General features: G+C 36.0%; 2 long non-coding RNA genes across 2 annotated transcripts; one reads left to right on the forward strand and one right to left on the reverse strand.

The window, feature by feature from the left end:
* Positions 1 to 5,426: 5,426 nt before the first annotated feature.
* On the reverse strand, positions 5,427 to 6,817 carry LOC124298527 (uncharacterized). The gene is made up of 2 exons (XR_006906833.1): positions 5,968 to 6,817; positions 5,427 to 5,712 (listed from the first exon to the last, which is right to left on the reverse strand). It is a non-coding gene; the product is annotated as an uncharacterized LOC124298527 (long non-coding RNA).
* Positions 6,818 to 7,901: 1,084 nt separating this feature from the next.
* LOC124298525 (uncharacterized) lies at positions 7,902 to 13,248 on the forward strand. Its single transcript, XR_006906831.1, has 2 exons — positions 7,902 to 8,390; positions 8,463 to 13,248. It is a non-coding gene; the product is annotated as an uncharacterized LOC124298525 (long non-coding RNA).
* Positions 13,249 to 13,337: the final 89 nt, after the last annotated feature.

Consider the following 13,337-nt stretch of genomic DNA (forward strand, 5'->3'; position numbering starts at 1 on the left):
TAAAATGCTATCGTTTTAAAATTTTTACATGTTTTTATTGGTGTTTTGAAGTATATAAAAAAATTTTTTTAAAGTTAATTTTACATCAATTTGTTTAAAATTTTTGACGTCAATATGGAGTCCTCAAAGAAAAGATGAGTTGGTTCGGGGAAACACACAGCCTTCCAAAGTCATCTGAAATAAAAAATTCAAAGAGATTATTATTCTGTAGACTTCATTCTAGGTCCCGAACCTAAAATATACATAAAAATAAAAAAACAGAAACAAAATGGCGGACTTGTGAAAAAAGTTCTCAAAATCTAATTTTTTTTCTTCATAAATTGTTTAAATAAAATAGTTTATAAGTAAAAAATTAAATGTTTTAAAGGTTCGGCATCTAGATATGTGTGTCTAGAATAACGGGTTAAATTTTTAGCTAAATCGGTTGAATAGTTTTGAGTCAGTGATTCCCCGAAGTTTCGAAAACATAGTTTTGAGAAAAACGCTTTTAAAGTTTTGACAACAGATTTTTTTCAATAAAATTATACTTACATTAATCAGCTATGCCTGGTGCATAGAGCAGTCCTTCCGTTTCCTCAAAATTGTCATTTTCAGCAGCTTTTAGAGCTCTACGTAAAGTTCTGGCTTCTTTGGGGTTGGCTTCTGCAGTTTTCTCTGCCCTCAAAATCCGTGCATTGTCAACATCGTCAGCGTAGTCTCTGGCTGTTTGTCCTAATGTAACGCCCATTGTCTCCATAATTTTGAGTACAGGTAGAAAACCCTCATTAAAGATGCAAGCGGCGGTATAGGTAGCAATTTCCAGAACGTTTTTCCCAGTAAAAGTATGCTTCGGAGCAAAATTCCATACACAGTGATTAAAACTTTCGTTGTTATTTTGCGTGTTCCCGCCCAAGCATCTTTTCAATAAATCGTCGGACGCCAAAGTCTCGTACACAGGTTTTATGAGATTTGTAACTTGTTCGTCAAACGTTACTGGGTGTTCATAAGTGCTCTCTTGATTTTCCGCTTTGAGCTGTTGATACTTGCACCAAGAATCTGAGCAGTAAGAGTGCTGAGGGTTTTCGTCTGTTGATGTCATGTGGTAGAATGTAGCCCACACGGCTTTCTTCATTTCTTCGAGAGAATGACAGTTTCTGGTGATTGCCAAACCGTAGTACATAGACATTTTTAACATAATCTTGTTAGTTAATTGCAACGGTTTAGGTTGTGGTGGCTTAGCGCTGGTCGACGAGTCTCTCTTTATCCTACGCTTTTTCGGAGCACTTTCCTCGGTACTCTTCACTTTTACGGCCATCTTCGTGTTCTTAGCTGCATCCAATTGTTTTTTCACTTTTGCGTACTCGGTAAGAGTTTTTTTTACCTTGAAGTGCTCGGTACATTCTTTTCTTCACATGCAATACGCATTCTTGCTTCTCAACTTCTGGGTCGCCACCGTAAGGTTTATCGTCTATCAAATTTTTATGGGTTTTACTGTCTCCATCTCCAATGTACCTCACATACTTAACATCATAACGCTGCAGAGAACGCTTGAACATTTCCGAAATCCCGTTGACCTCCATTTTACCACTACTGCCCTCGTGGTTTGCTGTGCATTCATCTTTGTGATCATCGTATAAACTCTCGGCTTCGATAGGATCTTTCGTTGCTAAATACTGGCATCCTTTACATATGCTTGACTTAATTGTGACGTCAACAATTTTATTAGAAAATTTTCCTATCAATGACACAATGCCCAAGAGAGAGGAAAAACCTCTCTTAGCCCACGAACCATCTCCTGAAACGGTCAAGTGATTTTCTGGGAAACCTTCTGCCACGTTCTTTGCGTTTTCTTCCTTTATTGCTTTTTTAAGCACATTATCAGCAACAGATTTGACAGCGACGCTTATTTGCTGTATCACTTGATAATAAAGAGACTTATGAAAAATATTTAAATCCATCATCGAGCAAAAAAGATTAATTCCAGCGTGACCGATGCCAAGCAATCTCATTACATAAGTAAATCGTCGGTTAATTTCATACGCATTTTTTATCATTGGACACGAATCAATCAGATATTCTCGGCACGAACACTTCACACATAATTTAAATCCTAATCCTCTAGGTGAATTTTTCAAAAATTTAATATCACTGTTGCAAAGTTTACATTTTAACTGCGATTCTAACGCACCAAACACCAAAGCGAAACTGATTAAAACGTACTTGAAACTAGAGTCATGGTTTACTTCAAAGTCACTGTTATCTTTCAGTTTTTCTGCGCTTGTACTCACAAAATCAGTATCAGCTTCTGCAGTAAATTGATTCCCCTTAAATGATCTCTTTCTTTCACCTTTATTCTGGTGCGAACTTCCACTAAAGCGCTTGTTTCCCATTTTAGAGCGGTGTGTATTCGTCGAGTGCAAAACGTTTACTGATGAACTGCTCAATAGTACAGCTCGGTATATTGTACCAAATTCTTATATTTTGTCCATGTAAGACGAAATTTTTGGCATTATACGTATACCTGGGTATACCTGGGTTATACCGGGGGTATACCTGGGTATACGTATTGTATACCGGACAATAAAAGAGGTGACGGTCAGAGCAGCTGCTGCTGGCGTGTCACACGCTTTCATACACACTACGGCGCGCTCTCTTATTTTAGCTATAACTTTAAGAATAATTGAAATTTATGTCTGAAATTTTTACAGCATATTTTTAAGATGTTTTTCTTCCGAAAAATGTAAAAAAAAAAAAATCGATTTTTTGAACCCGTCACACCGGGCTACTACCTTAAGGCTATTGCATATTATGGGTTAGTGAGTACAATTTTAAAATTAAACCAGTAAAAACCTGGTCTCAAAGATATTTGAATTTTAATTCCCGCCACCCGATGTCCTACAAAATAGGCATCATCTTTAATTTTGTTGACCGAGCCATCAAACTTTTAAGTACAGAATTCCATGAAAAAAATCTGTCACTCATATATAATATATTAAGATGGAATAATTATCCTCACGCATATTACACAAACATATAAGTAAGAGACGCTCCCATATCAACAACTTACTTGACAATAACATTGACTCTGCTTCCGCAGACAACAATAGACCTGCCACTACATTTATTCCCATCCCATACGTATCTGGTCTCTTCGAGTCACTGAACCGTCTATTTACCAAACACAATGTCAAGTTTGTGGGAAAAAAATCAAAAAACTTACAAATAATCTTTGATTCGGGAAAAGATAGGATCCCCATGGGCAAACGATCCAATGTTGTGTACAAAATACCGTGCAATGATTGCAATCAAGTTTATATCGGACAAACTGGCCGCCACCTAAACACCAGAATCAAAGAACATCAACGCAATGTACATGAGAATGAAGAACGTCACACTGCTCTAACAAAACATGTGACCAATAAACAACATACTTTTAGCTACGACAATACAAACATCCTTTGTGAAGAACCTAATTATTATAAAAGGTTATTACTAGAAATGTGCAATATTGTAGGACACACTAATTCCGTTAACCTTAGACAAGATGTTGAACATCTTAGTAATATTTACAAACCGCTAATCTCCGACCACATATCACATATTGTTTAACCTTAACTATACACATAAAATTATTGTCCCCATGGCACAGTTTTATTTACATAATTTTTTTGTTTTTTTTGTACATATGTTTATATCTGGTTCACCTTCACTCTGGGTCATATTTGTTTCTCCCATCAGTCGTTATTCACTAGTTGACCCAACCGGTTCAACAAAACTATTGTTAGACATGGAGAACAGAGTCATAAAGATCCCAGTACCACTTTCTTGGACATTGAGTAAACTAATTTAACTGCTATAAAAACCTTCTTTAAAACCTTTTTATTACATTGACCTATAGACAGTGAAGATACATAGTTTTTTTAATCTTTTTAATTAATTACCTCCAATTTGTAACTCCTACACTTTAAACAACTGGAGGAGCTGACAATGACCACCGTTACTTGAAGAACGTTGTCTCGACAAATTGTATTGTATGAATTCGACTGTATCTTAGTCCCCTTACTATAAAAAGGTAAATTACTCTCTAAGCCTATTTTTTTTCAATTAATCAAAATTTTACTTACTAACCCATAATATACAATAGCCTTAAGAGTATTACATCTACAGTATTTAATGTCTGATTGTACTTTTTTTATAAAAAATCTTACTTTGTTCTTGACAGTTAAATAAATAAATCGTTCTGAGGAGGGCCCATATCTGGGCCGAAACGTTAACAAAAAATACGTTTATATATAATTGACCGCTCACCAAGATTCAATAATAGATTATACACGAGGTCGAGAATTCTTACCCTTCATATTTAGTCATTTTCGGGACTTGGAAAATTTAGGCATTTTGCTTTTCAACACTTGAGCGAATATAGAGTCGGCAGCTCCGGCATCTTAGAACTCCCTTCTGTTTGATAAACTTAAAATATTCTCCTAAAGCACGGAATAATTCAAACACCGAATTAAAACTTAAACTTTTCGCGCACAGCACCAAATAGTATAATTTGAAAAACTTGTTTGCTAAAATTTTATAAAATTTACTAATTCAGGAGCAGAACCTATAAATTCTTTAGAATTTATTTCTTTTATTTTTATGTTTCAATCTTTTTTGTGAAACTTTATTTTTGATTTATTTTATGTTATATTTTGTATCAGTGTTACAATTGTCGTTTTATATTAAAACCTTTCTTAAACGTATCTGTTTGCTAGACAGAATCTTTCATTTCGTGATATTGATCAGGTTAATTATCCCTGGTCTGATGTTGTAAAAAAATCGTAAAGAAAGTCAAGTTAGGCACGTCCAGATATGGTTTCATACCCTATTCTGAGGATGAAGGTAGCTCTAACCAGTTAACCAACCACCCGAGTCAGATCCAAAACTTAGATGTTCAGGGTGTTTTTCAGATCGACAAACTCGACCCTTTTTTTTCAGCAACTAAGACCTATGCTTTAAATTTAATTATTTTATCGCCTTTAATTAACAAAAGGCAAAAACAGTCACGATAATATGAGTTTTTTACAAACCTAAACGCTTCAAAAAACGCCAAAGGTATACAAACTTGAATTATTTTGGATGACAACTGAACCCTACTTGTTTTACAACACTTATACCGACATTTTTTCAAATGATTTATATTTACAATTTATAAATTCGTATAACATCAACAGATATACTTCTACGCTTTTAATGAATAATTCAATACGTATTTCCTCCTAGTTATGCTCAGGTATATTATTCCCGATTCATTTCAGTTCTGATGAGTCAGGGTCTTTGGATACATTGAAAAACGCACCAAACTACCACTTCTTAAATCGCAAGTATGCATACAAGTTATATACATCATAATACAAACATAAAGTAAACGCTTACGAAAAGGGTGTATAAGATTTTTGAAAGACTACTGATGCGAGAGAGACAGCACTTCGCCTCCAAGCTATTTCTCTCTTTCTCTCTCTCTTTCTTCGAAAAGCCAGCGGTACAGCTAGCCATGCGAGTGATCGTTCCAATATTATTATATTCCAGTGCTCTAAATGCTTCTTAAAGACTAGTTTTCCCATTGATCAGTCTGAAGTATCCGTTTTGCGATTGACCAAATCATTTGAAGATGAAGTACGCCCACCCAAGGTGACACTTATGAACGTCCAGAACGTTTTATGGGTTCTTCAAACAGTAAAGCCTTGCTTTCTGAAAACATTACATGTTGCAGCTATGGAGGGTAAAAGTAAGAAGTAGTATCTCATATGGTTTTGAACTGAAAAAGTGTCCACTATAAAGCGACAAATAGTGGTTCAACAAGTCACCAAAATGGCGCTAGTAAGCCATCAGGGTTCATTCTGATTAGCACTTTCTTTTAAATGTGGAACTTTCGTCATAGTAACACCATCTCAATTGTACTCTATTTTATAAACACTTTCTATACACGGAGATAATCGTTCTTACCTCTACCCTCCGTAGTTGCAACGAGAAGACCATTTTGTCTTAAGAGAAGATTTTGTTTCTGAATGTAGTATTTCAAGAAAAAAAGATGCGGTATCATGAAACCCAGCAGAAACGAAAATAATCAATATTTTTTCGCCTCCTGCAGTTGTTTCGAAGATATATCAACAGATATTCACATAGTGGTGAGAATTCGGTTCAAACTTCGCAATGCGGCTAGCTATTTGCTTACCCTGCGTGTGGCACCGCTGCACACTCGAGCGCGATCTTCAATTGTTACGCGTGTTGTTTATAACCTCAGTCATCATTTATTACGATTCCTGACATGATATGTGAGTTTCGTACTGCCGGACAATATTTTTTAAACATATTCATCCAAGGTAAGAATTCAACGATTGTGTTACGTATCGTAATACCGAGTGTATAAATTTCAACATTCATACCGTCACATTATAGTACGTATGGATGAGAAATTTCACAGTTCTATGTAAACTATTACTCGTAACTTTTGAACTACTTTTCCGCCCACTACCAAACTTATACAATCATTGGTATTAGAGGATATGTTATGTAAAAATTTGAGCCAATTCGATTATCGCACTATTTTGTTACAGAAGATTCTCGAAGATTTTTCATCAAAACTATACTTTAACGATGCACAAAAATAGCACAAAATTATTTTTAGAAAATTCATACAAAGACGTGAAACTTCTGTACAGGAACTTTTTCCATATGCCATCTGAATTTTAAGCTATGTTATGTTGAAAAAATGAAAAATCGTCACGCTTCGCGACAAACCGTTTGCTCGAGCAGCGTCACGCAACAAATTTTTGCTTCGAATTCGTTAAAACCGCGAGTGTAACTAGTCGAGGAAATAAAGCAATGGACTGTCGATTTTTTGAGCAGTAAGACGGATTTTAATGCGGTTTTTTGCATTCGCTTCGTAAGAGCGTCTACAAACTTTGTGAACTAAATTGATTAATTAATTTTTTGAAAATGCATTATGGCATTAATAATATGCATTTTGCAAGTGCACTTCCAAGAGACACTAAATAAAAAATTTGCTACTCGGGGGTTTTTGGGGTCGCTGAACACGAATATCGCCACGGCAACCGTCTCCGAGGTACCTGGTGCCCAGGGTGGACAGTATCAACGTCTTCTCCTAGAGTTTTGGCGAAAAAAAAGACGTTGAAACGTTCACCCTGGGCACCACGTACCTCGGAGACGGTTGCCGTATCGATATTCGTGTTCAGTGACCCCAAAAACCCCCAAGCAACGAGTTTCGACAAATTCGATCACAATTTTCGCCAAAACTCTAGGAGAAGACGTTGATACTGTCCACCCTGGGCACCAGGTACCTCGGAGACGGTTGCCGTGGCGATATTCGTGTTCAGCGACCCCAAAAACCCCCAAGCAACGAGTTTCGACAAATTCGATCACAATTTTCGGCAAAACTCTAGAAGAAGACGTTGATACTGTCCACCCTGGGCACCAGGTACCTCGGAGACGGTTGCCGTGGCGATATTCGTGTTCAGCGACCCCAAAAACCCCCAAGCAACGAGTTTCGACAAATTCGATCACAATTTTCGCCAAAACTCTAGAAGAAGACGTTGATACTGTCCACCCTGGGCACCAGGTACCTCGGAGACGGTTGCCGTGGCGATATTCGTGTTCAGCGACCCCAAAAACCCCCTAGTAGCAAATTTTTTATTTAGAGTCTCTTGGAAGTGCACTTGCAAAATGCATATTATTAATGCCATAATGCATTTTCAAAAAATTAATTAATCAATTTAGTTCACAAAGTTTGTAGGCGCTCTTACGAATCGAATGCAAAAAACCGCATTAAAATCCGTCTTACTGCTCAAAAAATCGACAGTTGGGCCGTTTTTAGTGCTTTATTTCCTCGACTAAACCCATGAAGTGATCAAAAGCCCCCCCGCTTCTTTCTCTTCCCCCGACTCAAACAGGTTCCGAAAGAACGGCACCGCGGCTCGATCCAGGCCATTCAAGAGACCGTGACGAGGCACCTTGACTGGGGTTCACCTTAAAATCGACCTACACTCCGAAAACTCTAAGGCGATTGGGGACCGGTGCACTGCTTATTGTTAGTTAAAACTCCCCACAACCCGACCCACGCGAAAAGGTCTCCCTCCGTCGCTGTCTGGGCGGAAAAAGTTCAGTCAAATTACTTTCCGGACAGACCCTGTAATGTGGAAGATATCGTTTGAGTGTTTGATGAAAATGAACAGGTTGATGGGATTTACCCCAACATGAAGTCGATGTAGTAAATCACGGTATATTGTAAACTAAAATATAAGTCCATGGCATTGCTGGATGCTCGTTGGAATAGGTCAAATTCTATCTTATGGGACACAAATACCGGGTTAAAAACGAGACTGAAGTTAGTAACGTTAACATAACGAAACGTCAGAGGAAAAAATCACTATTGTGCAATATCGTAATGACTTTCAAGGGGTTGACTTTTTGAAATATATCAGTATTTTTTGTTTATCGTGGTTTACTAAAATTCAAACAATCCCAAATGTGCGAAATAACAATTTTTCCTAAACATGTATTGTTACTGTAACCTTACTAACTTCACCCTTATGGTTAAAATGAGTTGTAATAATTCTAACGAATATGAGGCGCCGTTAGAGACTCCGCAAGGTACGCAATGTGGCACTGTATTTTTTTAATGTAATAGTTAAGGACGTTTGTCCGGTTGTCGAACACTCCAAAGTGTTGCTCTATGCGGATAATTTGAAAGTGTGTGGAGACTTTAGGACTACGGCGGATTCCCTGATGCTGCAGGTCGATTTAAATATTATCGAGTACTGGTGCGAGCAAATGGTTTGACTTTCAATGTGAAAAAGTGCAGGGTAATTACTTTCTGTCGTCTGAACAGTTATTTTCATTCTAATTGTAAGTATTGCATTAGCTACCGTTAGGGATGTTGGTTAGGTCGAACCTTACTTACGCTTCGTTAATTAAGTTACCGAATTAGGATTTGCACTCTAGTATACTGAAAATGTTATAAATCGGTGTTAAATCATAAAATGTCTTGAAAGAATTCAGTGTGTAATTGATGACATGATTTATTTTGTAAATTCGATAAAATATGAAAGAAATCACATAATAAATTACAAACGTACAAATCATCAGGTATGCTAGATCAAAATTCATGACGTTCACTATAATAGTTGATTATATGATTTTTGATGTAGTATATCTATTAGTAGGGAAGGAAATAAAGTCTATCCAACACCGATTTCTGCAACATCTAGCATTTAGTTTTGGCTTCTCCTCTATGCACCGTTTTTACTATAATTATTAGGACGTTGCGTTGCAGGATTATTAGGAGACAAGCGATATTCGCTCCCCAAAGTACTTTAGGGCTTACCAGGATTTGTTCTACTTATTTGAAATTTTCAGGAACCTGGTGGATGCTGCGGGATTAGCGTAAAGGCTAAACTTATCTTCTCCAAGTAGGCTTCTGCACGTTAATCATAATATTCTTAGCATTAGAATGCATAAGAGTGACGTAAATCATCGATCACGATCAGTTACAGATCGCTTAAGTATGTTGCCAAACATGAATGCGCATTGGCTCAATCTTACTTCAACATCCATCTCAGATTTCAAACGATGGCGCGAGATGCACTTTTTAGTTTCGAATTATCTAGATTGGCATGCTATTATTGCACCCATTTTGTGGTACTTGTCATAATTCTTCAGTCATTCACTGTGTATGTCAGGGTAATTTCTTGACTATTATATCTTTGTAAAAAGGCATTACCCATGCATAATAAATGAATAAATAAAGATTTATTTTTATGGGACTCAAACTTAATAGTTCAATTTTCAAATCGCAAAAAAGAAGCTGTATACCAAAATTTGGTGAATTATGTGTACTTTGAGAGTAATATGATCAATAATATTGGATTTTTTCCCCATTTCTTATCACCAAGTTTGATAGAAATTGATTTCAATTAAATTTTTGCACAAAACTCTAATTGCAAATCCCAATCAATCCCAAAAAAAAGCTCCATATCTACACAAAATACATAACAGACCAGATTTAGCCTCATAAACAGAAGTCGAGCAACACTTCAGGAACTTTCTAAGATCATTGTACACTACAGTTCATTTTATTGAGTACTAAGAGTGAATGAGAAGATGAAGTTCCTAATAAACGATGTAATAATTCATGTACTCAAACATTATCTGAGGGCAGATTTGCAGACGTTGCGAATAAGTCGATGATATAAAAAGTAGAATTTACTCAACTGGGTGTTTTTATTTCAGAAATTTCGCCATGAGCAACGGTCTCGTGAATTTTCCTTCCTACACCGGAGCAACGCTTTGCAGTCTCTGCATTTACAAGGACGCTGCAGCGGACGGCACTGACAAACATATTTGCAGCGGCCTAACAGACTCTGGACTTGTTCAGGGCGGTCAGTTACAGAGACCCATTAGTAGTGGCAATAGCACCAGCAGCAATAGCAGCGAAACTTCGGAAAATCAACATATCGCCATGTCACCTCTGCAATAAATCTGCATGTAGATACGCGAAACCTAAATATTTAATTGTAAGTTAGTAACGTTGTTGCGTCAAGATTAACGTTTCGGAAAATCATTATTTCACAATTGCAGCAATGTCTGAAATTCAGTAAATCATAATAAAGCAAAATGTATTCATACTTTGAAATCCTAATTACTTCAAAGTCATTAGAAACTTGCTAACCAGTAACCCCCACCCCCCCACCCCCCCCGGCCCCATCTTCGTTACGTCAACGTTACGAACTTTAGCTTCATAAATATCACACTTTCGAACATGTTTGAAAGTCAACCACATCCATTTTTGTTTGCAATATTATGGATGCTAAATTCTCGGAGATGAAAAACTATTTATCAAATATTTGATGTATGAAAATTATTCCTTGGTAAAAATGTGTTGCGTGAAATGATGTCTGAAGAATTTAGTTTTACAACATCGATCATGAAGAGATTGATTTTATGATATTTGCCAAGCGGATTTAAACGTTGACATGCAATCAATATGGCCAATGTTAGTCACATTATGTATTAATATTTACTTTGGCTTTGGGCTGATTTTGGGCACTCGTTAGATATGTCAATGCAAAGAGAATAACAGGTAGATATCTGCAGCTGAAGTGTGATTTCACGTTAAGCTCAATTTTCATAACTTCAAATTCTGTCCAAATTAGGTGTACGTGTGTATAGTATGCAAAAAGCGAAATGCGAATAGAAGCGGGTATGATTGGATCTTACGGACACGTATTAGTCCTTTTCACTCACCGTAGACACGAGAATAGAGGAGGGATCCTATTTAGTAAAATTGGCAGCCGAATTTTTCACGATCTTTATTGACGAAGACCAGACGCAAAACTTGTTGACACTTTGTCAGGAAAACAAAATGACTGCCACAGAAATATTTGCCAAAACTTCCGGGTGGGATGATTAATTAAATTATCAACTAGATTTCACACTATTACAGTACACATATTGGGTTGCAGGTGATCCGTGTTCGTGCAATTAGATGAATATCCTCAACACAAGCTAATTACTAATTACATACTTGATAATTCCCCGTTCGACCCAGATTTCTCCACGGAAATTGCTGAAGAAAAAATGAGTGTAAAGTGATCATAATAGCATGTTATTCTTATGGCGAAAAAAGGGGCACGGCAAGGAGTTGAGATGAATATCAGAAACTAATTAGCGAATTGTTTTAGAATTATTTGAAGTCAATTTGGAGGGCGGTGCGGGAAAAATTCGCCGATACCCTAAATAAGGACTATCATAACGTGTAGTACATACGTCATTACACTCAAAATATCACTGACGGTACGGTACACTTTGGATAAATTATGAAGGAGACTGTATATAGTATATATATATATGTATGAAAAATTGCAATCGCTGATAGAGTGTAACGTATTTGAAAACTTACTGTAGATGCATTATCTGCGGTCGCTTTACCACTCGTGGCCAATAAAAAAATTAAATGAATTCTTTATTGTAATTTTGAATCCATTCAATTGTTTAATTTGTTACTAAAACTCTACTTTAACTAAGTCGTAGCCGTAAGTTTTTAATACTTGATATACTCTGTAGTTTAAAATTTGGTGTTTATTTAGATCAATTCGATCACATGTAACGAATATGCCATAACTAATTTAAATGATGGCGTAATTTGTAAGATAATAGAAGGCGGTAGATCTACCTTAGCTATGGCAAATTCATGAAAAAGATCAGTTCAGACCGCCAGGCTCTGAGAAGTGGGTTTCAATTTAAAAATGGTATCACTGATTATATTTTTCCCTCAACTATTTATATTAATGCCAAAGAGATGTTTTGTACTATATTTTGTCTCGACATGCCTATGGCAGTTTTCATTTTACGATTGCCGTGATTACGATTGTTAGATATTTCATGGTTTTTCAATTTGTCACAGGATTAAAAACTGCAAAAATTCATAAGCTCGATGACACTTACAACAGGAAATATGAGCGAGGATATCAAGAATGAGCATGTATGCTCCGAGTAAATTTTCCAAAGGGTCATCAACTTGAATTTAAATATAAATGATAGAAATAAAACAATAATTAAAATTTTATTTGAAATATAAAAAACAAAGGACATCCAAAGAAAGTATGTAATAGTGGCTAATTCAAAAACTATTTTCGCAGAAAATTTCCGACAAGATATCAAAATCGAAAACGAGAAAAATGTCTAGACTTTATAACTCATTCATCTCACATAAAGTACTGCATATATCTTACAATAGATACAAGTGAAGTCTGTAATTGGTATGTTCTTTTCTTTAATTTGAACCTGAAGTCAATTCCACCAAATATTTGTTTCTCACATGTCAGATGTAAGGCACCCTCGTCTCGGTATTTTTACTGAAAATTGCTTCGACTAAGTCGTAACTTAGAAATAAGGTGAAAATCTCCTTCTAACTGCGACGATAGTTAGATATCCAGATAGAATTATAACATCGATATTCTTGTATTATATATTATATGTATAATGAATAAAATATATATACATATATATATCAAACTATAATATTTATGACGGAACTAATATTTCCTCTACAACACACTATTTTTTTTAGACATGATTATTACGAAACAGAGTACCTTGTACATTTACCATGGCAAAAAACGTTGGATTATGAAAAACTTTTGAATTGATCTAAAAAAAAAAAAAAAAAAACACGTTTGGAAACTCTAAAAAAAAATTTACAAGAATTTTCAAAAGTAGATGTATGTGAGCAAGATTTCAGTCAAACCGTTGAACGGTTTCAAATAAAATTTGCACGGGCAGCACGAAGATGTATTTAC

The sequence above is a fragment of the Neodiprion virginianus genome, chromosome 2 (genome assembly GCF_021901495.1).
Source record: "Neodiprion virginianus isolate iyNeoVirg1 chromosome 2, iyNeoVirg1.1, whole genome shotgun sequence".
In the NCBI taxonomy this organism is placed as follows: domain Eukaryota; kingdom Metazoa; phylum Arthropoda; class Insecta; order Hymenoptera; family Diprionidae; genus Neodiprion; species Neodiprion virginianus.